Source organism: Phyllobates terribilis, unplaced genomic scaffold (assembly GCF_046119375.1).
Source record: "Phyllobates terribilis strain yellow unplaced genomic scaffold, ASM4611937v1 Scaffold_5__5_contigs__length_657084704, whole genome shotgun sequence".
Lineage (NCBI taxonomy): Eukaryota > Metazoa > Chordata > Amphibia > Anura > Dendrobatidae > Phyllobates > Phyllobates terribilis.
The window spans coordinates 199,742,137-199,769,607 of NW_027362765.1; the positions used below are offsets into that span (position 1 = coordinate 199,742,137).

Consider the following 27,471-nt stretch of genomic DNA (forward strand, 5'->3'; position numbering starts at 1 on the left):
CATTTTTGTCAGCGGCCAAGAGGAGAAAGAAACGAATTCTGTCCAGAGTACGACTCCAAGAGCACAGATTAACAGCAGCACCAAAGGGAACAAAGAAAAACGATATTATAAAAAATATTTTTTATGATAGAAATACCACAAATTACTCGTATGCACCCTTTAAATTCTTTTAAAAGAGAAAATTCATCTATACACTATGGCATGACTTATCAGAAAATATCATCAACCGAAGTCTGTTCTCCTTTGTCATCTCACATTAAGATCTTCAGATCTGTTGTCAGAACATCTCATTTACTGCTAGAAAGCTGCATGCACAATCTAGTGATCAGTAAGGTATCTCCTCATATGACACTCGTCAAAAGATTTTTACCTGCTCTTTGAAAAACAAATTTATTGAAATGAGTTTGTGATTTTCCATGCATCTAAATCATTATTTTCCCTCCATGACACCCTTGATGGATCACATGACACAAAATCATATCTTACAACTGTCTATTTTGCAGGACCATGAAATTAAGCACAAAGGATGTGGGTTTCCGTGATGTTTTGTGTGCAGATCGGGATAGGTATGCAAAATAAGGCCTTGCAATATTAGTGATCGCTTCTTTATAAAAGACACATTCGACAATACAAGAATGTAACACATTACAGAATGGCCCTTTCCTGCCATTTTTCTTACAAGTGTGAATATTAGTAAACACTAAGATATGTCTGTAGTTGAGATTAGGTGTAGGATTTAATGTATTACTATATTTCACCACGTCACATCACTGGAGGAAAGAATATTTAGTGTTGCTTTATTTGGACTCACTGTCTTTATTCCCATTTGGTCTTGTGGAGCTGGGAAGCTCCCCGCTGTGCGGTTCTCTGGATCTGATTCCCACATGTGTCAGAGTGTGAGATCTGTTCTAATCCAGACAGCTGCTGTTTATCCTCGGAATTAGCGGAATAGCCCTGTCCGTGACCCTCTGCCACTAGTGCAGATCTCTCTAATGCTTCCATTCAGCTAGTTAGATGCCAAAGCTACCCAAGCCATACTTTAAATCCTCTTCATAGTGTTTTATAGGCAAGTTCTCCTGCTGCGTCCTTTATAAATCAACAAGAAGGAGCTGGGATGTCGCCATTTGATAGTGTCACCTTGAGGAATGCAGATGATGGAATCGTTATCCCAGCTGGCCATTGCTGCTACTAAACACTAAGCCGTATCTTAATTTCCACTTTTGTAATTATAATAGAAAACATTTTTACTTAAAATAATAATAATAAAAAAATAATTATAAATCACTGAATTATCATTCCTGGCTTCCATATTACTGCATAACAGATTGAAAACTGAGTAACAACTTGTGGACAGCTGTTGGGGTTACCCTTAATAAATTTACTTACAACCCATATCATACCTCCTGAGACGATAGCAAAAACTGTAATGGACCCCCACTTATCATGAGTGAGATACAATTCAATGTCTTTCTATCTGGCAGACGGAACTTTAGGTCCTCTTCAGCACCAGATTCTAGGTACAACTGCTACACTAGCACCCCCTAAAGCTAAGTACTGCTCATTCACACAGCAAAGCTATGTTTGAACCCTGGAAGTCACCACACAGCTAGGGTCAAGTTACAGGCCTGTGGTCACTTCATGTGCAACCATATCCAGAACACTTCTGCAATACAGAGGATGGTAAACCGAGGGGATGATTTAAGAATCTTGTCGTGGCCCCTAATATATTGTAAAGCCCTTGGGCTCAGCAAAAAGCTAACAGTGCTAGAATCATAGAATCATACAATGTTAGAGTTGGAAGGGACCTCTAGGGTCATCTGGTCCAACCCCCTGCTCAATACAGGATTCATTAAACCATCTCATACAGATTTCTGTCCAGCCTCTTTTTGAAGACGTCCATTGAAGGGTAACCCACCACCTCTCGAGGCAGCCTGTTTCACTCATTGATCACCCTCATTGTCAAAAAGTTTTTTCTAATATCTAATCTGTATCTTCTCCCTTTCAGTTTCATTCCATTGCTTCTTGTGTTTACATGTCCAAATAAGAATAAGGATGATCCCTCTATACTGTGACATTCCTTCAGATATTTGTAGACCGCAATTAAGCCTCCTCTTAGCCTTCTTTTTTGCAAGCTAAACATTTGCAGATTTAACCCTTCCTCGTAGGACATACAGTAGTTTCCAGTCTGCTCACCATCCTGGTAGCTCTTCTGTGAATTTGCTCCAGATTTTCGCAGTTTTTTTTTTAAATGTGGTGCCCAGAACTGGACACAGTATTCCAAATGAGGTGACCAAGTAGGAGTAAGGGAGAAAATTACTTCACGTGATCTAGACTCTATGCTTCTCTTAATACATCCCAGAACTGTGTTTGCCTTTTTTGCTGCTGCATCACACTGTTGACTCAGGTGAAGTCTTTGATCTAGAAGTATAACCAAGGCTTTTTCACACATGCTGTTGCTTAGTTCTATTCCTCCCATTCTGTAAATGTAATTTTTGTTTTTCTTGCCCATATGTAGAATCTTGCATTTCTCCCCGTAAAACACCATTCTATTAGTCGCTGCCCATTGTTTAAGTTTATCTAGACCCTACTGAATCCTTTCTCTGTCTTCTCTAGTGTTAGCTATCCCTCCTAGCTTTGAGTCATCTGCAAATTTGATTAGTTTACCTTCAGTTCCCTTATCTAGAACATTTATAAAAATGTTGAACAACACTGGGGCCAGGACAGAGCCTTGTGGTACCTCACTTGAAAAACTCTTCCAATTGGATGTGAAACAATTTATTACCATTCTTTTAGTACAATCACTGAGCCAGTTATGAATCTACCTAAGAGTAGACTTGTCAATCCCATACTTGGTCATTTTTTCAATAAGGATAGTATTAGTTACTTTATCAAATGCTTTGCTGAAGTCGAGATATACTATATCTATCGCATTTGCCTGATCTACCCAGTCAGTGATTCCATCATAGAAGGAAATTAGATTAGTTTTGCATGATTTATTTGCTACAAACCCATGCTGGCTCTGGTTAATTACTGTATTCTTATCCAAGTACTTATTTACATGCTGTTTAATAATTTGTTCAAAGATCTTTTCTGGTATAGAAGTAATGCTCACTGGCCTGTAGTTTCCTGGTTCCATTTTCTTTCCTTGTTTTGAAGACAGGGACAACATTCTCCCTTCTACAATCTTCTGGGGCTTCTCCTGTTCTCCAAGATTTTTCAAAGATTCTGGCTAGTGGTTCTGCAATCTTCTCTGCTATCTTTCAGTACCCTAGGGTGTGATTCATCTGGATCAGGAGATTTAAATTAAATTAAAATAGCTAAGTGTTCCCTCATCATCTCTCTGTTTATACAGTGGTGGCCAAAAGTATTGGCACCCCTGCAATTCTGTCAGATAATACTCAGTTTCTTCCTGAAAATGATTGCAATCACAAATTCTTTGGTCTTATTATCTTCATTTAATTTGCTTGCAAGGAAAAAACACAAAAGAGAATGAAGCAAAAATCAAATCATTGATCCTTTCACACAAAACTCCAAAAATGGGCCAGACAAAAGTATTGGCACCCTCAGCCTAATACTTGGTTGCACAACCTTTAGCCAAAATAACTGCGAACAACCGCTTCCGGTAACCATCAATGAGTTTCTTACAATGCTCTGCTGGAATTGTAGACCATTCTTCTTTGACAAACTGCTCCTGATATTTGAAGGGTGCCTTCTCTAAACTGCCATTTTGGGATCTCTCCACAGGTGTTCTATGGGATTCAGGTCTGGACTCATTGCTGGGCACCTTAGAAGTCTCCAGTGCTTTCTCTCAAACCATTTTATAGTGCTTTTGGAAGTGTGTTTTGGGCCATTGTCCTGCTGGAAGACCCATGACCTCTGAGGGAGACCCAGCTTTCTTACACTGGGCCCTACATTATGCTGCAAAATTTGTTGGTAGTCTTCAGACTTCATAATGCCATGCACACGGTCAAGCAACCCCCAGAGGCAGCCAAGCAACCCCAAAACATCAGGGAACCTCCGCCATGTTTGACTGTAGGGACCGTGTTCTTTTCTTTGAATGCCTCTTTTTTTTTTCCTGTACACTCTATGTTGATGCTTTTTCCCAAAAAGCTCTACTTTTGTCTCATCTGACCAGAGAACATTCTTCCAAAACGTTTTAGGCTTTCTCAGGTAAGTTTTGGCAAACTCCAGCCTGGCTTTTTTATGTCTCGGGGTAAAAAGTGGGGTCTTCCTGGGTATCCTACCATACAGTCCCTTTTCATTCAGACGCCGACGGATAGTACGGGTTGACACTGTTGCAGCCTCGGACTGCAGGGCAGCTTGAACTTGTTTGGATGTTAGTCGAGGTTCTTTATCCACCATCCGCACAATCTTGCGTTGAAATCTCTCGTCAATTTTTCTTTTCCGTCCACATCTAGGGAGGTTAGCCACAGTGCCATGGGCTTTAAACTTCTTGATGCACGGAAGACACAGGAACATTCAGGTCTTTGGAGATGGACTTGTAGCCTTGAGATTGCTCATGCTTCCTCACAATTTGGTTTCTCAAGTCCTCAGACAGTTCTTTGGTCTTCTTTCTTTTCTCCATGCTCAATGTGGTACACACAAGGACACAGGACAGAGGTTGTGTCAACTTTAATCCATGTTAACTGGCTGCAAGTGTGATTTAGTTACTGCCAACACCTGTTAGGTGCCACAGGTAAGTTACAGGTGCTGTTAATTACACGAATTAGAGAAGCATCACATGATTTTTCAAACAGTGCCAATACTTTTCTCCACCCCCTTTTTTAGGTTTGGAGTGGAATTATATCCAATTTGGCTTTAGGGTTATTCTTTTTGTGTTTTTTCATTGAAGACAAATTAAATGAAGATAATAATACCAAAGAATTTGTGATTGCAGTCATTTTCAGGAAGAAGCTGAATATTATCTGACAGAATTGCAGGGGTGCCAATACTTTTGGCCACCACTGTAGATAGTGTGGATTCTTTTATTCCTTCGATAGCACAGTAAAGATCAGCTGATGTTACATTTGCTTTCTTAGAGAACACAGAGGAAAAAAAGGAATTTAAACATTCAGTCTTCTCAACATCATTTTTGATCACTTCACCCTTTTCATCATGTAAAAATCCTACAGCATCTTTGACTTTTCTTTTGCTTTTGATATAACCCCAAAATCTTTTTTTATTGCTTTTGGTCTCCCTTACAAGCTTCACTTCATTACTGGCTTTAGCTCTTCTAACGCTTGCTCTGCATTCCCGGCAGACAGCATTATATTCTTCTTTAGCTATGCCCTCCTCTCTCAATTTGATATACATTTCTTTTTTCCTTTTTAACAAATGTTTAAGTTCTGTGTTCATCCATCCTTGTCTCCTTAAATGCTTCCAATTCTTCCTTCTTTTTGGGATTGCTACTGATTGTGCAGTGAGAATTTCATTTAGCAAAGCTCCCATCCTTCTTGGACATTTGTGTACTTCAGAACATCCAGCCATTAGACCTTTCCTCCACTCTTTCTGAGTGCATTAAAATGTGTCTTTCTGAAGTCTAACCTTAAGGTCTGAGTCCTCGCAGGTCTTCCTCCTCTTGTAATTCAAAATTCAAGGATAGCTTGATCGTTGTCTCTTAAATTCCCAGCCACCTTTACTTCCTCAACCATTTCCACCTTGTTGGTAAGAATTAGGTCCAAGATGGCAGATCCTCTTGTTCTCTTTTCTATCTTTTGAAAGATAATGTTGTCAGCGAGATAAGATAAAAATTTTCTGGACCCATTACTTTTACCTGAGATTCCCAACAAATATCTGGCTAGTTAAAATCTCCCATGATCACTATGTCATACTTCTTTGAGAACCAAGACATCTGATGTAAAAAGAGTTCATCCATATCTTCAGTCTGTCCAGGTAGCCTATAGTAAACACCTACAATAGTGTCCTTCCTGCATAGTAACATAGTAACGTAGGTTGAATAAAGACCTAGGTCCATCAAGTTCAACCTTTCCTCTCTCAATTGTATTCCCTACACTAACACTACACTAACTTACAAACTAACTGGGACTAGGCCTCACAAACGTATTATTATTACTACCATTTTTATTAATGCTGCACTATTACAATTAAAAATGAACCCGTTTATAATTTTTTAAATTAGTTTTATATTTTGTATTACTCTTGTGATTCTAATAATGGTATTACTAAAATCCCTATGTTCTTCTCTCCTTGTATTCTTACCCAAACAGTTTCTACAGAGCTACCATTCTCTGAAGCTTGGATCTCTGTGAAGATATATGTTTTCTTAACATACTATGCAACACCTCCTCCCGTGTTGTTAAGCCTGTTCTAATAAATAAGTTATAGCCTTTGAGGTTTGTATTGCAATCATGTGTATCATGCCAACAAGTTTTAGTGATGCCTCTGACATCATATCTCTCTTCATGTGTTAGCAGCTCCAATTCTCCTTGCTTGATTCTCATGCTCTGTGCATTTGTATAGACACATTTTAGTTTGTAGCCGGTTTTTCTTGCTCCTATAGTTTCATTCAGAATTTTTTGTCTTTATTCTTTATTTCCACTTCTAATAGCAGGGTTCTCAAAATAATTAATTAGCTGCTAAAGTATGAGCCTTCTTTCTTGAGTGTTCCAGTTGGCAAGGAGAAGAACAGCAGCCTCAGATATAATGGCTACTTTCCTGCAGTCTCCATATCTCCAATATGCCTGCAGACGTAAGGTCCATTGGCAAGTATCAAATCATAGGCATGACAATCTTCAAGATAGGCCCATAGCGCATTATGTTATCGATTTGTAAAAGAGCGCATGGACATGACCGTATTTTTGGTCTGAGTGCGATCAACAAAATATCGGACTAATGTTATTTTATGGGGCTGTGCACATGTACGTTTTTTTCCTTGTACCTGCCAGTCCGAGGACAAAATCGCAGCATGCCTGAGTTTGATCCGATATTCAGATTGCCCTCGGCCATGCAAGTCGTTGAGTCAGAGGAAAACATTGTACTACACTCGGATGACATCTGAGTGTAGTCTGATCTCCACAAACTGACAGAATGGAGAGCATGGAGAAAAAATCTTAAAGAATTGGATGACACTATGATCACACTATGATCACACTTTGATCAAACTCTGATCAGAGTGTGATCAGAGTGTGATTTGCATGATCGACCCTATTGGATGAGTGAATATATGCTCGTGGGACCCTAGCCAAACACAGATCCATAATACCATCATGTGAAGCCTAAGTAAGCCTAACTGAAAGCTTTATATGCCTCTTTTTACAATTCCACTGTTCATTTTGGCTGTATATACTAAGGACTTATTTACACATATTATTTTGATGTATTTTTTTCATGTGAAGATCAAAATCTCCTGCATGTTACTGTAACAGCAAAATTAATAAGATTCCTAAAATTTAATTCACACTTAACTTTTTCCTTGTGTTTTTGACCTGTGGCTATTTTTTTTTATTTTTTAAAACACAGCATGTTAATTCTTTCAACCTTTTTACTGTAGTTTTTCCCGTGGAGATTATAATAGCTTGGCAAAAAAAAACGCATCAAAAACTCACCAAAAACTTGCATAATTTCTGCTGAAGTTTTCTTGAAGCCAATTTTTTTCCTGCAGAAAAAAACACATAAAACAACATGTGAACATGTACCAGACATAATGCAGGTGATTTTCCATTGCGGCCAAGACAGTAAATGTGGCATTGGACAGAAGCTCTAGTCTGACTACTGTTTATCCTCTATATGTCCACAGTGTTCTGTGCTACTGTCAGGCCACGGAAAGACTTGTATATTGAAGTTTGCTATGTCACATCTTATACAAGTAGTGTGCAGATCTGGATGTAGCAGAGATTTGTCTGCAGAGATGTAGACCAGCAGAGGGCGGTACCAGGCAAAGAAAACAGCAGAGATATGGACTGCAAGTGCACTCATATGTCCTCCAGAGCACTTGCAGCTGAATTTGCATGGAGATAAAACAAAGATTTCTCAACAATGGCCCAAAAGATCTAGGACAAAGAGGTATCATGGAAATGGTGGCACGCTGGCCTATACAGCAGTACCTTGGGTTGACAATGAAAAATTAAGCTGGTTCTCACTAACTATAACACATTTAGCATGCATAGATATATACACGGGTTTTCCTTGAGTGAAAGGAGTTGTACACTACTCGGACAACCCCATCTCAATCAGCATGTTTGCAATAGTAAAATAGCAACACCTATATTCACCTCTGGTGTCACCACCATTCCAGAGGTGTCGGCACTCGCGCTACGGGGACTCATGTCACATTATGTCACATGAGCTCTGCATCTAATCAGTGCTGGCTTCACTCTCCCCGCCTTTAGACGAATCAGACATCAAGAGGAATTGATTGGCCAGCCACAGCTCTGACTTCCTTTGATGTCTGATTTGTCCAAAGGTGGGGAAAGTGAAGCCAGTGCTGATTGGGCTCAGGGATTGCAAAACATAGCAATGTGACGCCGCTGTAAAGCGAGTGCCGACACCGCAGTGACACCGGAGGTGAGTATAGATGTTGTTACTTTACTGGTGCAAACATGCTGATTGAGATGGGGTTGTCCGAGTAGTCGAAAACCCCTTTAAAGGGATTAGCCACTTTATCTTTATTATAATTAATGTGTTGAATCCATGATATTTCAACACTTACTAATATATAAGTATTACAGATTCTCCTCCTGTACTTGTTAGTGCAGCCTTTCTTACGGACTGCGCAGCTCTCCTGGCCATTGACTGGCTGTCAGTGAATGAGCTTGTTACCAGATCTGTCCATTATTAGTCTCCATATATTAGTAGGTGCCACAACCTCATGTACCCTACAAATCTGTTAAAATAAAGTTGCCCACCCCTAAAAAAAAATAAAGAATAAAAAGTAGCAGCAAATGGAGTAAAAGACAAATCATACGATAGTTATTTCCCACCATTCCAGTTAACCACGACTGGTCTTGCAGCCAATCACTGGCCTTAGTAGTGATGACAGTAAATACAGCACATAATCACTGTGTCTGATAATTGGACGCCGATCTAAATCCAAATGTCCACTGGAGTAAGGTGAAGTAAATTTGGGCTGCTATGAGCTGGCGTAGAATTCAGCTACAATGTACACCATTAGATTTTAGTAATCTAACCGCATGATGTGCTTGGTTGTCCATGTACCCTTTTGCTAAGCAATCCCCACTTTTTAGAAAACTTTCAAAGAAGGAGCAAAAAGGACAGAAAATTTAAGTGTGTGCACCCCCTGTGACATATTTTGAGACTTTTCAGTAAAAAAATGATTCATTTCCCCCATTCAAGACCAAAAATTTCCTATGGCACCCTGCTTGTTAAGTACAGGTACATCTCACTAAATTAGAATATCATCAAAAAGTTAATTTATTTCAGTTCTTCAATACAAAAAGTGAAACTCATATATTATATAGAGTCATTACAAACAGAGTGATCTATTTCAAATGTTTATTCCCGTTCATGTTGATGATTATGGCTTACAGTCAATGAAAACACAACAGTCATAATCTCAGTAAATTAAAATAATTAACAAAAAACACCTGCAAAGACTTCCGAAGCGTTTAAAAAGGTCCCTTAGTCTGTTACAGTAGGATCCACAATCATGGGGAAGACTGCTGACTTGACAGATGTCCAGAAGGTAGTCATTGACACACTCCACAAGGTCCCAGAGTTCCAATTTTCATTTGGAAATCAAGGTCCCAGAGTCTGGAGGAAGAGTGGAGAGGCACACAATCCAAGCTGCTTGAGGTCTAGTGTGAAGTTTCCACAATCAGAGATGGTTTGGGGAGCCATGTAATCTGCTGGTGTAGGTCCACTGTTTTTTTTTAAGACCAAAGTCAGCACAGCCGTCTACCAGGAAATTTTAGAGCACTTCATGCTTCCCTCTGCCGACAAGCAGAGATGGAGATGGAAATTTCATTCTCCAGCAGGACTTGGCACCTGTCCAAAAGTACCAATACCTGGTTTAAAAACAACAGTATCACTGTGCTTGATTAGCCAGCAAACTCGCCTGACCTTAACACCATAGAATCTGTGCGGTATTGTCAAGAGGAAGATGAGAGACACCAGACTCATAAATGCAGACGAGCTGAAGGCTGCTATCAAAGCAACCTGGGCTTCCATAACACCTCAGCAGTGCCACAGGCTGATAGCCTCCATGCCACGCCGCATTGATACAGTAATTGATGCAACAGGAGCCCCGACCAAGTATTGAGTGCATTTACTGAACATACAGTCATATGAAAAAGTTTGGGCACCCCTATTAATCTTAAGCTTAATGTTTTATAAAAATTGGTGTTTTTGCAACAGCTATTTCAGTTTGATATATGTAATAACTGTTGGACACAGTAATGTTTCTGCCTTGAAATGAGGTTTATTGTGCTAACAGAAAATGTGCAATCTGCATTCAAACAAAATTTGACCTGTGCATAAGTATGGGCACCCTTATCATTTTCTTGTTTTAAATACTCCTGCCTACTTTTTACTGACTTACTAAAGCACTTTTTTTGGTTTTGTAACCTCATTGAGCTTTGAACTTTATAGCCAGGTGTATGCAATCATGAGAAAAGCTACTTAAAGTGGCCACTTGCAAGTTGTTCTCCTGTTTGAATCTCCTCTGAAGAGTGGCATCATGGGCTCCTCAAAACAACTGTCAAATGATCTGAAAACAAAGATTATTCAACATAGTTGTTCAGGGGAAGGATACAAAAAGCTGTCTCAGAGATTTAACCTGTCAGTTTCCACTGTGAGGAACATAGTAAGGAAATGGAAGAACATAGGGACAGCTCTTGTTAAGGCCAGAAGTGTCAGGACAAGAAAAACATCAGAAAGGCAGAGAAGAAGAATGGTGAGATCAGTCAAGGACAATCCTCAGACCACCTCCAGAGAGCTGCAGCATCAACTTGCTGCAGATGGTGTCACTGTGCATCGGTCAACTATACAACGCACTTTGCACAAGGAGAAGCTGTATGGGAGAGTGATGCGAAAGAAGCCGTTTCTGCAAGTACGCACAAACAGAGTCGGCTGAGGTATGCAAAAGCACATTTGAAGAAGCCTATTTCTTTTTGGAAGAAGGTCCTGTGGACTGATGAAACCAAGATTGAGTTGTTTGGTCATACAAAAAGGCGTTATGCATGGTGGCAAAAAAACACAGCATTCCAAGAAAAACACTTGCTACCCACAGTAAAATTTGGTGGAGGTTCCATCATGCTTTGGGGCTGTGTGGTCAATGCCGGCACTGGGAATCTTGTTAAAGTTGAGGGATGCATGGATTCCACTCAGTATCAGCAGATTCTTGGCAATAGTGTTCAAGAATCAGTGATAAAGTTGAAGTTACGCAGTGGATGGATCTTTCAGCAAGACAATGATCCAAAACACCGCTCCAAATCTACTCAGGCATTCATGCAGAGGAACAATTACAATGTTCTGGAATGGCCATCCCAGTCCTCAGACCTGAATATCATTGAACATCTGTGGGATCATTTGAAGAGGCTGTCCATGCTCGGCGACCATCAAACCTTACTGAACTGGAATTGTTTTGTAAAGAGGAATGGTCAAAAATACCTTCATCCAGGATCCAGGAACTCATTAAAAGCTACAGGAAGCGACTAGAGGCTGTTATTTTTGCAAAAGGAGGATCTACTAAATATTAATGTCACTTTTCTGGTGAGGTGCCCATACTTATGCACCTGTCAAATTTTGTTTGAATGCAGATTGCACATTTTCTGTTAGTACAATAAACCTCATTTCAAGGCAGAAACATTACTGTATCCAACAGTTATTACATATATCAAACTGAAATAGCTGTTGCAAAAACACCAATTTTTATAAAACATTAAGCTTAAGATTAATAGGGGTGCCCAAACTTTTTCATATGACTGTATATTTCAGTAGGCCAACATTTCGGATTTTAAAATCATTTTTCAAGCTATTGTTATAAAGTATTCTAATTTACTGAGATAATGACTTTTGTGCTTTCATTGGCTGTAGGCCATAATCATCAACATTAACAGAAATAAATACTTGAAAGAGATCACTCTCTTTGTCTCTATATAATATGAGTTACACTTTTTGTATTGAAGAACTGAAATAAATTAACTTCTTGATAATATTCTAATTAAGTGAGATGCACCTGTATATGTGCATTCACAGTATGGAGCCGGCTCTTTGTACTGGATCGTTCACTAATGACTAGTGATGAGCGAGCATGCTTTCTACTGCTCGGTGCTCGCCTGAGCATCTCACTACTAAAGATACTCGCCGAGTATTTCCGGATTGCTCAGACGGGAACTCGGGTCCCCTCCCTGCATGTTTGGCGCTCTGTAGAGAGCCAATGAACATGCAGGGATTGCCTGCCATGCACTGTAATGCCATAGCCATGTTGGTTGTGGGCATTACAGTGATTGGCTGGCCGCACAGCGTCATCAGGTCTATATCAGACCTGGCGCCGCCATGCTCGTCACAGTCACTCCGGATCAGACAGTGTAGGGAGAGCTGCTGCTGTGTCAGGGAGAGATTTGATCGTGTATTAGGTAGTGTAGGGAGAAAAAAACGTACATTACACATATCCATCTTAACAAACAGTCCTTCTGAGGACTAATCCATCTGCAGAGATATCAGGCAGGCAGAGTGTATAGGCAGGCAGTGTATATAGCAGACTGCAGTGCATATAGCACAAGAGGCTCCATTCCAATTCTGCCTTCTGCTGCTGTTAGATATTTCTATACAAAGGCCCAGGTCTCAGGGGCCAGGAATACTTTTCTTTGGATCTTAATCCTCATTATTTGCTTAAAAAGCAATCCAGAGAACACCGTTTTTCTGCACCATTTGCTTGTTTTGGTAGAGGTGCTGCTGCGTCAGAGAGAGATTTGTTTGTGTATTAGGTAGTGTAGGGAGAAAAATCGTACATTACACATATCCATCTTAACAAACAGTCCTTCTGAGGACTAATCCATCTGCAGAGATATCAGGCAGGCTGTGTATATAGGCAGGCAGTGTATATGGCAGACTGCAGTGCATATAGCACAAGAGGCTCCATTCCAATTCTGCCTTCTGCTGCTGTTAGATATTTCTATACAAAGGCCCAGGTCTCAGGGGCCAGGAATACTTTTCTTTGGATCTTAATCCTCATTATTTGCTTAACAAGCAATCCAGAGAACACCATTTTTTCTGCGCCATTTGCTTGTTGGCACTGCAGAATACAGCCAGGTCCTTTGCATATTAGAGCGCTAGAAATCCAGCTATTTAAAACTGTGTTTTCTCCGTCAAACGGATCACATATACTGTACGTTGTCAGAAAATACTGCCATTTCTGGCCTCCATTAAAAATTTCCTTTAGTGTGTCATTGAAGCAATTCACACCAGTGTGCTGTTCAAACTACTTACCTACAGGCCAGGTATTTAAAACTCTGTTTTCTCTATCACACGGATCACATATACAGTACAGACCAAAAGTTTGGACACACCTTCTCATTTAAAGTTTTTTCTGTATTTTCATGACTATGAAAATTGTACATTCACACTGAAGGCATCAAAACTATGAATTAACACATGTGGAATTATATACTTAACAAAAAAGTGTGAAACAACTGAAAATATGTCTTATATTCTAGGTTCTTCAAAGTAGCCACCTTTTGCTTTGATGACTGCTTTGCACACTCTTGGCATTCTCTTGATGAGCTTCAAGAGGTAGTCACCGGAAATGATTTTCACTTCACAGGTGTGCCCTGTCAGGTTTAATAAGTGGGATTTCTTAACTTATAAATGGGGTTGGGACCATCAGTTGTGTTGTGCAGAAGTCAGGTAGATACACAGCTGATAGTCCTACTGAATAGACTGTTAGAATTTGTATTATGGCAATAAAAAAGCAGCTAAGTAAAGAAAAACGAGTGGCCATCATTACTTTAAGAAATGAAGGTCAGTCAGTCCGAAAAATTGGGCAAACTTTAAAAGTGTCCCCAAGTGCAGTTGCAAAAACCATCAAGCGCTACAAAGAAACTGACTCACCTGAGGACCGCCCCAGGAAAGTAAGACCAAGAGTCACCTCTGCTTCTGAGGATAAGTTTATCCGAGTCACCAGCCTCAGAAATTGCAGGTTAACAGCAGCTCAGATTAGAGACCAGGTCGATGCCACACAGAGTTCTAGCAGCAGACACATCTCTTCAAAAACTGTTAAGAGGAGACTTTGTGCAGCAGGCCTTCATGGTAAAATAGCTGCTAGGAAACCACTGCTAAGGACAGGCAACAAGCAGAAGAGACTTGTTTGGGCTAAAGAACACAAGGAATGGACATTAGACCAGTGGAAATCTGTGCTTTGGTCTGATGAGTCCAAATTTGAGATCTTTGTTTCCAACCACCGTGTCTTTGTGCGACGCAGAAAAGGTGAACGGATGGACTCTACATGCCTGGTTCCCACTGTGAAGCATGGAGGAGGAGGTGTGATGGTGTGGGGGTGCTTTGCTGGTGACACTGTTGGGGATTTATTCAAAATTGAAGGCATACTGAACCAGCATGGCTACCACAGTATCTTACAGCGGCATGCTATTCCATCCGGTTTGCGTTTACTTGGACCATCATTTATTTTTCAACAGAACAATGACCCCAAACACACCTCCAGGCTGTGTAAGGGCTATTTTACCAAGAAGGAGAGTGATGGGGTGCTACGCCAGATGACCTGGCCTCCACAGTCACCAGACCTGAACCCAATTGAGATGGTTTGGGGTGAGCTGGACCGCAGAGTGAAGGCAAAAGGGCCAACAAGTGCTAAGCATCTCTGGGAACTCCTTCAAGATTGTTGGAAGACCACTTCCGGTGACTACCTCTTGAACCTCATCAAGAGAATGCCAAGAGTGTGCAAAGCAGTCATCAAAGCAAAAGGTGGCTACTTTGAAGAACCTAGAATATAAGACATATTTTCAGTTGTTTCACACTTTTTGTTAAGTATATTATTCCACATGTGTTAATTCATAGTTTTGATGCCTTCAGTGTGAATGTACAATTTTCAGAGTCATGAAAATACAGAAAAATCTTTAAATGAGAAAGTGTGTCCAAACTTTTGGTCTGTACTGTAAGTTCGCTCCAAACTCAGTCATTTGTAGTGAGCGTGAAAGATAGTGTCCTCCATTTAAAATGAGCAAGGCATGTGGCAAGGGACGGGGAACTGGATGTGATGGTAATGGTGCATGCAGAGGCTGAGGACAAGGCCGTGGGCAAGCCGAAATTGTGCCACAACAAACACCCACATCTTCTCGCCTGACCTTTCTGTCCCAAATTCTAGGGGACCGCAGCACACCACTATTGAACCCAGAGCAGTGTCAAAAGGTTGTTGGTTGGATAGCGGATAATGCTTCCAGTCACTTAGCCACCACCACCACCACCCTGTCTTCCACACGGTCAAGTCTCAATAGCCGTGAGTCTGGACCGCTTATTCCTCACCCTGATCCTCCTTCCTCCCACCATGCCGAGTACCCAGAGACAACTGATCCCACACTTGGACACACTGAAGAGCTGTCCACTTTTCCATTTATAGATTCGGGCCTCTCGCCCGGTCCACTTGAAGCGGGGCAAGAGGAGATCACGTATAGCGATGCCCAAATATTTGAGCAGCCACGGTCACACGAAGGCGACGGTGGGAAAGTGTCACAAGAGGTGGACGATGATGAGACACAATTGCCAGAAAGTCAGGAGGAGGACCAGGGTGCGGAAGTGGAAGATGAGGTGGTGGATGATATAGTAACTGACCCACGCTGGCAGGAGGACATGCAGAGCGAGGACAGCAGTACACAGGGGGAGGGAGGCAGAGCACCTCAACAGGCAGGAAGAAGCAGTGTGGTGGCCACAGACAGAAGGCAGGCAACCGTTCCCCGTAACACCAACACAAAGGAAGTTGCCAGTACAACGGTTAGGTCTTACTGAGTCTGGTTGTTTTTTAAAGACTCTGCCGATAACCTCAAAAAGGCCATTTGCACCACCTGCCAGGCCAGCATCAGCAGGGGTGGCAAAACGACCAGCCTGTCCACTACCAGCATGATCAGTCACATGGCAGCAAAGCACCCGAGTTTGTGGGCCGAACCCCAGGGTCCAGGAACAGTGTCTGCGGGTGGCACCATTGCTTCTTCCGCTGTTGTGAATGCAAGCCAATCCCCTGTCCATGGTGCATGCGAAGACGCCTCCTGCCCTGCACCTGTCGTTGCACACTCTCAAGTAGCAGCATCAGGAAGCACGTCCATGTCCTTGTCCCAGCGCAGCGTTTAGTTGTCCATACCCCAGTCCTTGAAACGCAAGCGCAAATATGCAGCCAACGCCCCAGAGGCCACACTACTAAATTCTCACATTTCATGACTGCTTGTGCTCGAAATGTTGCCTTTTAGGCTCATGGAGATGGAAGCATTCCGCAACCTGATGGCGGCGGCCGTCCCTCGGTACTCGGTCCCCAGACGCCACTATTTCTTCCGGTGTGCCGTCCCCGCATTACACAAGCACGTGTCCCAAAACATTAGCTGTGCTCTCAACAACGCAGTTACCGGTAAAGTCCACCTAACCACAGACACGTGGAGAAGTGCTTGTAGGCAGGGACGGTACATCTCGCTGACGGCACACTGGGTTAACATAGTGGAAGCTGGGACCCAGTCGGACCTTGAGACGGAACACGCCCTCCCGACGCCAAGGATTGCGGGCCCTAGGTCAATCATGGCTGCCCCCACGGTCTACAGCTCCTGCACCTCATCCTCCTCAGCCTCCATCTCCAAAATGACCACATCAGTCACAAGCTGGAAGCACTGCAGCACTGCCTCTGTCAAGCGGCAACAGGCTGTGCTGAAGCTAATATGCTTAGGTGAAAAACCGCACAATGCTGAAGAGTTGTGGACAGCTCTGAAAGAGCAGGCAGATCTGTGGCTCACACCGCTGAACCTACAGCCAGGCATTGTCGTGTGTAACAATGGCTGGAACCTGGTGGCGGCTATGAGGCGAGCTCACACACGTACCATGCCTGGCCCATGTGCTTAACCTCATGGTTCAGCGGTTTCTCAAATCCTACCCGGAGCTACTTGTTAAAGTACGCCGCCTGTGTGCCCATTTTAGAAAGTCAGCTACAGCTTCCGCCGACCTTGCAGTGTTTCAGCAGCATTTGCAGCTTCCGGCTCACACACTGGTGTGTGATGTCCCCACACATTGGAACTCTACACTGCAGATGTTGGGAAGGATTTGTGAGCAGAAGAGGGCAGTTGTTGACTACCAGCATCAACAATGCCGTCGGTATTCAGTTCAGACTCCACACATAAGACCTCAGGAGTGGACATGGATGTCAGACATATGTACCATCCTCCAAAACTTTGAGGACTTCACCAAGATGGTGAGCGGCGATGACGCCATAATTAGCGTCACCATCCTGCTTCTCTGTCTTCTGAAACGCTCTCTGCTTACAATCAAAGAGGATGCATTGCAGGCGGAGCACGATGAGATGGAGCAAGGAACCATACAGGGTGATTACACACAGCCCAGCCTCATCTCATCCCAACGTGGATTGGGTGACAATGAGGAAGAGGAGGAGGAGGAAGGACAGGAGCTAGTTTCATGCACTATAGACGGTACTACCTGCACAGCTGTCATACCGTCTGTTCAGCGTGGATGGCCAGAGGACAGAGAGGAGGAGGAGGAGAGCATTGTCAGTCATCCTCTTGGTGAGGACACGAAAGTCTTGCCTGTTAGTAGTCTGGCACGCATGGCTGAGTTTATGTTACGCTGCCTTTCCCATGACCCTCGCATTCTCAAAATTTTGGGTGACAGTCATTACTGGTTGGTAACACTTCTAGACCCACGCTACAAGGAGAACTTTATATCTCTTATTCCTGAGGCGGGCAGGTCTACAAAAATGGGGCAGTACCAGAAGGCCCTTGTTTCGGAACTATTAAAAAAATTCCCATCTGAAAACGCTGGCGGCAGAGGGCACACTTCGTTGGACAACCAAGGAGTGCAGGCGAGAGAGATACAACTTCAGTCCAGCAGAGTCAGGGGAACAATGTCAAAGTTCTGGGAGAGTTTTCTCAGACCCTCCCATCACACAGGCCCTGAGGCGCGGGGTACTCACAAGGAGTGCAAAGTTTAGGAAGATGCTGAGGGAGTACCTTGCCAACCGTACCAACGTCCTCCGTGATTCCTCTGTACCTTATAATTATTGGGTATCCAAGCTGGATACGTGGAATGAACTGGCTCTCTATGCCTTGGAGGTCCTGGCCTGCCCTGCCGCCAGCGTTTTATCAGAGCGGGTTTTTAGTGCCGTTGGTGGAATTATAACTGATAAGCGCATCCGCCTGTCAACTGAAAATGCTGACAGGTTGACTCTTATAAAAATGAACAAGGGCTGGATTGGGCCAGACTTCTCAACACCACCGAATGATAGCAGCGTAACATAAACTCAAATCCAGTGTCTTTTCTTGGGAGGTGTATTCCCATGCACCTTTTCACACCCACACATGGGTATACGCTTCCTGATTTTGTCTATGTGCTCTTGTCCTCCTCCTTCTCCTCATCCTCCACCACCATGTCACCAGGGTGACCGTGGTCCGTGATGCAACACCCACATAATTTTTTTAAAGGGTGTTTATGATGCCCGTAAAAAAAAATTTTATACAGTATGTTCATGTATACCCCCCAGGGGTAAATGTTTGTCAGCCCATACACTTAGTGCATGGGCATTACAAGTATAGGAGGCCCGCTCCTTTCTAATGGGAACATTTTTTTATGAGGCCCCCCTCCACGTCTCTTCCAAGGGGCATTCAAGTGGCTCCAAATTTTTGGCAGCCCTTGCATTCACTGCATAGGCCAACACTATGGGAGACTCTCTCCTTTCTAATGGGAATTTGTTGCTACTGTGGCCCGGCTCTGTGTGTCTTTAAATTCTTAGTGGGGTTTTTCCTAAAATTGGTCAGCCATTGGACTCACTGCATACCCTATAACTGTATAGCAGACCCTCTCCTTTCTAATGGGAACATGTCGTACTTGTTACTGTGGCCCTGCTCTGTGTGTCTTTAAATTCTTAGTGGGGTTTTTCCTAAAATTGGTCAGCCGTTGGACTCACTGCATACCCTATAACTGTATAGCAGACCCTCTCCTTTCTAATGGGAACATGTCGTACCTTGTTACTGTGGCCCTGCGCTATGTGTCTTTAAATTTTTAGTGGTGTTTTTCCTAAAATTGGTCAGCCGTTGGACTCACTGCATACCCTATAACTGTATAGCAGACCCTCTCCTTTCTAATGGGAACATGTTGTACCTTGTTACTGTGGCCCTGCTCTGTGTGTCTTTAAATTCTTAGTGGGTTTTTCCCAAATTTTGGCAGCCCTTGCAGTCACAGCATGGGCATTACCAGTATAGGAGATCTGCTCCTTTATAATGGGAACATTTTTTTTACTGAGACCCTCCTCTATGTCTCTTCAAAGGGGTATTGGGTTGCGTCCAAATTTTTGGCAGCCGTTGCAGTCACTGGATACGCAATAACAGTATAGGAGACCCACTTGTTAATAATGGGAACAACAAAGCATAGCCGGCTGATGGCTCTCTAACCATAGCTAGGGTCGACTGCTGGCCTTTTAAGAATAGTAAGAGCAGTCTGATGTCCCTATAAAAATAGGCTTTATGACTTTCAAAGTCCCTCCATCATAAATAAAAAAGGATGTGTCTGATGATGTGTCACACACCACATTGCCAGATAAGGTTGTAAAATGTTAAAATGACATTTCCCGGTGAAGGCATTTGTCTTAAAAAAATAACGTAAAAAAACCAAAACAATAGGATCTTTCTTTAGTATAAAAAACAGCGTCACCAATTTAACCTCAATGTAATCACATTTTTCAGCTCATGCACCTCCTCCTCCATCTCCGAAATGACCACATCAGTCACAAGCTGACAGCACTGCAGCACTGCCTTGGCCAAGCGGCAACAGGCTGTGCTGAAGATAACATGCTTAATGCTTAATTGACAAACCGCCCACCACTGCAGAGTTGTTGAAAGCTGTAACACAGCAGCCTGATCTGTGGCTCTCACCGCTGAACATACAGCCAGGCATGGTCGTGTGTGACAATGGGCGGAACCTGGTGACGGAGAAATGACAGCCGGGGTAGATACGGTTTCCCTCTATGCCAGTCCTTTCACCGTGCTAAAGAATATGGCTGTGGTGAAATACAACTCCCACTGAGAATCTGTTTCAGATTGAAAAACATTGTGCCTACTAGAGGATTTGATTCTGAGGGCTAACCTTTCTCACCCGCTCAAGAGCCCCATAGCAGCTGCAAAGTTAGCGCTATCATGAACTCTCCTGAGGTAGAAGCCAAGGCACACCAGAGGATTCTCTGGTGGGACCATCCAACCCTGCCGTGAAGCAGTCCTGGCTAAGAAAAGTGTGTGGGAAGGTTCCCGGACACTCTATGGCTGCTTTCTTACTGAGGAGGAAACACACGCAAACACAGGGAGAACATACAAAGTCCTTGCAGATGTTGTCCTTGCTGGGATTTGAACCCAGGATCCCAGCACTGCAAGGCTTCAGTGCTAACCACTGATCCAATGTGCTGCCGTTGACCCTCTAATATCTAACAGGCTGGAGAAACTTGCACCTACTGCCACTCTATCTTCAGCTCCTTTGTGAGAAAATGTATTTGGGCAGCCACTCAGTCTACCAAATAAAATTCCTGAGAAGGAAATTGGGGATGGCTTCGCTACTGGTACTGGGGGCAGTGCTAATACCATTGTGACGCACCCCAGGGCCGTGGGGTACTCGGCAGCCGGGCCTCTGGTTGCCGGGGGATATCGCGGTGGCTGGCCCGGTCCGTGACCTAGGGCGGTCAGTGAAAAAGGGAAATTTATAGGGGATTTGGGGAAAGTTCTTGACGCCACCTGTGGAATGCGGCAAAAGGGGTGCCTCCGCTGCGGAGCAGTCCTCTGGAGCTGGTGTTATGGCAGCAGGGATGGTGTGGCTCTCCACAGGTAGAGCTAGCTCCAGGGCAGCGTGGGGTGTAATGGATGGTGGTGCAGGGGTGAGACGGCAGGACGGTCCCGGAGGAAAGACGGACACTCACACGGGGGCAAGCTTCATTACCTTTACTGGTGATGTTGCAGGCACGGTCCATGGTACTCCAGGTGAGGGGCGCACTTTTGGACTCTCCCCAGTGAGCGGGTATAGGGCCTCCTGATCCGTGACTTTACTTGTTAAGCTTCTGACCTGCCTGGAGCTAGGCCTAGCTTGGTTACTGTCTCTCTTTGCACCTGCTGACCTGGTGGTAGGGCCTTCTCTTTGGAGATCACTCTACCTGGACGCTGGGGCCTCCGTGACTCCTAGCCCTGGTACTGTAGTCAGCGTTTGGTGAACCTGGGACCTGTAGTCCTCCAGGGGTTCCGGTGGTTCCTACTGAGTGTAAACAGTCCCTGTAGGCGTGGACCTGGTGTCCAGTATATATCTCGGGGTGAGCTTGGCATGCTCCTCTGCCCCCTCACTACTTCTTCCTTCTCCTCTCGCCTTTGGCCACACTCAGGCCCTCACTAGGCTTCCACACATGCTGTAGGCCTTGGCTCACCTAAGCACAGCAGCCAGCTTGCTGCTCTCTTCACTGCTCTCTGAGCGTCAGCACGCTCTCTGCTCAACTCTGAGCTGTGTGTTCCTCTGTCTCGGAACACTCACTAAAACTCACTGAGCTGCCTGGCTCCACCCTCCCTATCTATATTCCTAACGGGCTCCCTCTGCTGGTCTGAGGTGGTAGGGTGGAGGTGTGTAAATGTGTGAGGGCCTCTTGTGGAGAAGTCCATCCATGCACCCTTCTGGGTTCTGTGGCACCAATGCGCAGCAGGGCGCCACAATTGCGTCGTACCATAGTTTGCTGGAAATATTCCAGGCTGGTAGGAGGCAAGCAAATTCCCACAGAAAAGTACCAGCAGTAATGTTCAGGCCACATTTCAAGTGTAAGCAGTTTTAGAGGACTTCCTGGGAGAAATGACAAAACGCATTACAGATCAGGCCATTGTCCAACTCTGTATTCAAGAAATTAAATGCGCAAAGAAAGATGTGTGTGTTTGTCAAAGCACCACTGACAAGTGCAAGTTGATGTTGGACGGGCTGCCATTGCTTCTGCAACAAGCTCAATTACAGGACTTCCTGGGAGAAATGAAACACAGGGTAGATACGGTTTCCTTCTATGCCAGTCCTTTCACCGAGCTAAATACAACTCTCAGCAAAAAAAGTTGTGGACTGGCTCCGTACCGTCCCTGGCCACATTCACCTGTCCACGTGTTTGTGGTTAGGCGGTCCTTCCCAGTAAGTGCACTGGGGACGGCACGGGTAATGTTGTGGGACCTGTGCTTGTGGAAGGCGGAGGCGATACCGGGAAATATAGTGGCGGCTGGGGACTGAGTATGCACACCCGGCCGCCGCCGGCATGTGGTTGTGAAAAGCTTCCGCCTCCACGAGCTTAAAAGCCCATATTTCAAGTGCAAAGAGCTGCCCAGAAATCTGGCAGTTTAGTGTTGCGGCCTGTGGGTGGGTGGGTGGCTGGCTGCATACTTGCACTTGCATTCCAAGTAACAGAAAACTAAGCAGATGGTGGCCTCTATCATCATCATGGCCTCACCTCCGCACTATGAACTCTCCTGAAGGAGAAGCCAGGGCCCGCCGGAGGAGTCTCCGGTTCTCTGGAGGGCCCGTCCGACCCTGCCGAAAAGCAGCCCTGGCTAAGAAAAGTGTGGGGGAAGGTTCCCGGACACTCTATGGCTGCTTTTTTAATGTGGATCGGCCATGCTTATGCATGTTATTTCTCAAAACGCATTACAGATGAGGCCATTGTCCAACTCTGTATTCAAGAAATTAAATGCGCAAAGAAAGATATGTGTGTGTCAAAGCACCACTGACAAGTGCGAGTTGATGTTGGACGGGCTGCCATTGCTTCTGCAACAAGCTCAGTTACAGGACTTCCTGGGAGAAATGACACGCAGGGTACATACGGTTTCCCTCTATGCCAGTCCTTTCACCGAGCTAAATACAACTCTTAGCAAAAAAAGTTGTGGACTGGCTCCGTACCGTCCCTGGCCACATTCACCTGTCCACGTGTTTGTGATTAGGCGGTCCTTCCCAGTAAGTGCACTGGGGAGGGCACGGCTAATGCTGTGGGACCCGTGCTTGTGGAAGGCGGAGGCGATACCGGGAAATATAGTGGTGGCTGGGGACTGAGTATGCACACCCGGCCGCCGCCGGCATGAGGTTGTGAAAAGCTTCCGCCTCCACGAGCTTAAAAGCCCATATTTCAAGTGCAAAGAGCTGCCCAGAAATCTGGCAGTTTAGTGTTGCGGCCTGTGGGTGGGTGGGTGGCTGGCTGCATACTTGCACTTGCATTCCAAGTAACAGAAAACTAAGCAGATGGTGGCCTCTATCATCATCATGGCCTCACCTCAGCACTATGAACTCTCCTGAAGGAGAAGCCAGGGTCCGCCGGAGGAGTCTCCGGTTCTCTGGTGGGCCCGTCCAACCCTGCCGAAAAGCAGCCCTGGCTAAGAAATGTGTGGGGGAAGGTTCCCGGACACTCTATGGCTGCTTTTTTCATGTGGATCGGCCATGCTTATGCATGTTATTTCTCAAAACGCATTACAGATCAGGCCATTGTCCAACTCTGTATTCAAGAAATTAAATGCGCAAAGAAAGATTTGTGTGTGTCAAAGCACCACCGACAAGTGCGAGTTGATGTTGGACGGGCTACCATTGCTTCTGCAACAAGCTCAATTACAGGACTTCCTGGGAGAAATGACACGCAGGGTAGATACGGTTTCCCTCTATGTCAGTCCTTTCACCAAGCTGAATACAACTCTCAGCAAAACAAGTTGTGGACTGGCTCCGTACTGTCCCTGGCCACATTCACCTGTCCACGTGTTTGTGGTTAGGCGGTCCTTCCCAGTAAGTGTGTGGCGTCCCTGAGGGTTCAGTCGCCACAGAGATACTGCACCTCACCTAGAGGTGTGGTGTCTCCCTTCTCTTAGGTGAGATGGGAGTGCTGCACGGAACCCCAACCTCCTACATCCAACACCACACTGCTCCAGGCCGGCCGGAGGGGCAAGATGCAATGTAGTTTTCTTCTGAGCCCTGACCCTGGCTGGAGTAGGGAGGGGGGAACCCCAAGGAAGGGGGAACCAATAGTGGGTGTGGGTGGAGGAAGCAAATACAGGAAGCACTTATATAGTAGGTATATAATAGGAAGCCATATTAGGACAGTGTCATGTAGTGTGGGCTGTTGAGAGGAATAGTCCGGGAGCAGAGGCTCAGTCAGAGCTCTGCTCCACAAGTTAGGGCCCAAGATAGAGGCCCAGAGGGGAGCAGGGAGTAGGCTCCGTTCTGCTAAGAGGATCCCAGGGGGTACAGCGCGTGCAGGACGGCACCCGTACGCCCCGCTCCTGCCAGGTGTCAGGAAGGATCGGTTGCTTCATTCTAATCCCCAGGGGGTCAGGTTGGTCCCGGATCCGATGTACAGGAAGGACTTCAGCATACCCGAGCGGGATTGACAGTGGGCAGCGTAGGGCAACGGTGAGAAGGACCAAGAGTGAAGAAGGTCAAAGTAGGAACACGAGAAAGCGGGGTTCCGCCAGGCATTCCTAAGCTACTTGAAGAAGGACTGAACCCCTGTCCGGTGAACACAGCACGACGAGGGAGGCCTTCGCCTGTAAAGTGCACTTGTGAATTGCCAAAGAACTGTAAGTAAAACCTTGGACGACTGCATCGAACAGCCTCCGACTGTTTCTTTAGCGGCGCCACTAATCCTCACCGCACTACAACGCCCAGCGCACTTTACACCATCTATCTATCTACACTGCCCTGAGGCCCGCTCCACCTGTTGGGAGCTGTACCATCTTTAGCTGCCTTGACACCTGCCTTGGAGGACTGTTGCAGCGCTGGTGACCTTCACCAGACACCAAAGGTGGCGTCACAAATTCTCTGAACTGTTATTAGTATTTGATACCCCTTTGTGCACTGACCGCCCTGGGCCAGCCACCGTGATATACTACCCAGAATAGTAAGGCCCCTTGGGGAGAGTCAAGTGCACTGGGGAGGGCACGGGTAATGTTGTGGGACCCGTGCTTGTGGAAGGCGGAGGCGATACCGGGAAATATAGTGGCGGCTGGGGACCGAGTATGGACACTCGGCCACCACTGGCATGAGGTTGTGAAAAGCTTCCGCCTCCACGAGCCTAAAAGGCCACATTTCAAGTACAAGCAGCTGTCAAAAATTTGGCAGTATAGTATTGCAGCCTGTGGGTGGGTGGCTGCCTGTATACTAGCGCTTGCATTCCAAGGAATGGGGTAGGGACAACTGAACGCTGCAGTGGGACAAGGACGTGGACGGTGATTGTTGCAAGTCTGCAATGACAGGTGCATGGCGGGAGGCATCTTTGCATGCGCCAAGGATCACTTATGATGGGCACACTTTTAGGCAGTGACCTGGGAGTCAGAGATGCTTCCAGAGGTCTTCCCCATGCTGTTCCCATGTCTTTTCAGCACTGTATGCATGTGTCTGATGATGTGTCACACACCACATGGCCAGATAAGGTTGTAAAATGTTAAAATGACATTTCCAGGTGAATGCATTTGTCTTGGTTGAAAGCAATTCAAAAGTGCAAAAACGCATCAAAAACGCTACGTGTGAACATAGCCCAAGTTTTGGAGGAGTATTTTTGTTTTTGGCTATTTATTTTGCCTTATATACAAGTAATTACCCTGGAAAGGATGTTCCTTAACATATTTCCCAGGAAAATCCATTTTGGTTTCGTTTTTGTATGTTTTATTGTGAGTCCGTAAAAGTGGCGTAATACTCTGACCACGTTGCTGACAGCAGTGATCTGGGAGTCAGAGATGCTTACAGGGGTCTTCCCCATGCTGTTCCCATGTCATTTGAGCACTGTTCCCATCGATTTGGGCAATTTTTAGGCCCTCTGCAGACCACAGGGGGAGCCGCCTGAAAAATGCTCGAGTTTCCCATCGACTTACATTGGGCTCGTTGCTCGGGTCGAGCACCCGAGTATTCCAATTTGCTCGACCCGAGCAACGAGTACCTTTTAGTACTCGCTCATCACTATTAATGACCCATCAGTAGTGGTTACAGCAGCCTTTCACTTTGTACTGAGCAGTGACTGAAGATGCGCCAGTCGTGCCTGTATGACTAAAAGCCAGAGGCTGCCGGGGAGGAATAAAGTTAATTTCCTCCTGGTAGCCGGGCTTTCAGTGCTGTGGCCAGGGAGCTTTGGAACATTATTAATCTGCACATTAGCCTCATATCTGCAGGTTAAGGATTCACTCAGACTTCTGTGTTGCACATACCTGTTGTATCTGTTTTGTTTTTTTTCACAGATAGAACACACACCCATTATAATCTACGGTGCTATTCACATGTCCGTGTATTTTCACGGACCGTGAGTCTATACAAAACTCATAGAGACATGTCTATTTTTCTCCGGTATCACGGATGACAAAGGCCAAAATAACTCTATGGGTTCGTAAAAACACACGGATGACATCCGTATTTAACATTGCAAAGTATAGGAGAAGCTTTGTAATTTACTGATGACACCAGTACCATTTTTTTTATTTATTTTACTCCCTTATATAGCACCATTAATTCCACAGCACTTTACAGACATTATTTGCACTGTCCCCATTGGGGCTCACAATCTAAATTCCCTATCAGTATGTCTTTGGAGTGTGGGAGGAAACCGGAGGAAACCCACGCTAACACAGGGAGACAAACTCCTTGCAGATGTCGTCCTCGGTGGGATTTGAACCCAGAACCCCAATGCTGCAAGTCTGCAGTGCTAACCACTGAGCCACCGTACTGCTTTTTCACATATGTGTTTAAATACAAACATGTGAATGAGACCTAATAGCATTTGGGGATGCGTCATGTTCCCTTTAAAGCATAAAAAAATCTCTTAAAGATCAGACGATGCAAGAGAGAATGTGGGAGCCCTTCATTTTCTACATGGCTCGGTGTTAACCTTTACTTTCCTTGTGATATTACTTTGCCTGTTCAAACAAAAATACAGCCAATGGAAAACAAGTGGAGGAAGTAGATTCATACGGCCAATAATAAAATCTCCCAAAATACCTCAGTTCAGTACTGCTGGTATCACTGCCGGCATTGCAGGAAGTGCACTGTTTTCGTTTATCAAGTGCTAGTGTCAATTTACACAGCAATCCTGGCGCCTACAATAGGAAAGGAGGCAACTTCCTGCATTATGTAAGCCAGCGATTACTGCACTTATCCCCGTGTAGCTTTATGCACAGAAGAATTCATTTTTGAAGTGTAAAACAAGGAATAATGTTTTTTTAAAGAGTAGCTCTTAGTTGGCGTTACACATAACGATAAAGAGGCACAGCTAATTTTTATGATCACTTGTAATTGGAGCCTCATTATAAGACCACAGCTTTGTGTCAG

The 27,471-nt window shown here is 44.7% G+C and overlaps 1 long non-coding RNA gene across 1 annotated transcript; it reads right to left on the minus strand.

Annotated features, from left to right (window-relative positions):
- On the minus strand, positions 1–27,195 carry LOC141271050 (uncharacterized). Its single transcript, XR_012321810.1, has 3 exons — positions 27,142–27,195; positions 7,566–7,615; positions 1–53 (listed from the first exon to the last, which is right to left on the minus strand). It is a non-coding gene; the product is annotated as an uncharacterized lncRNA (long non-coding RNA).
- Between the last annotated feature and the right edge of the window lie 276 nt (positions 27,196–27,471).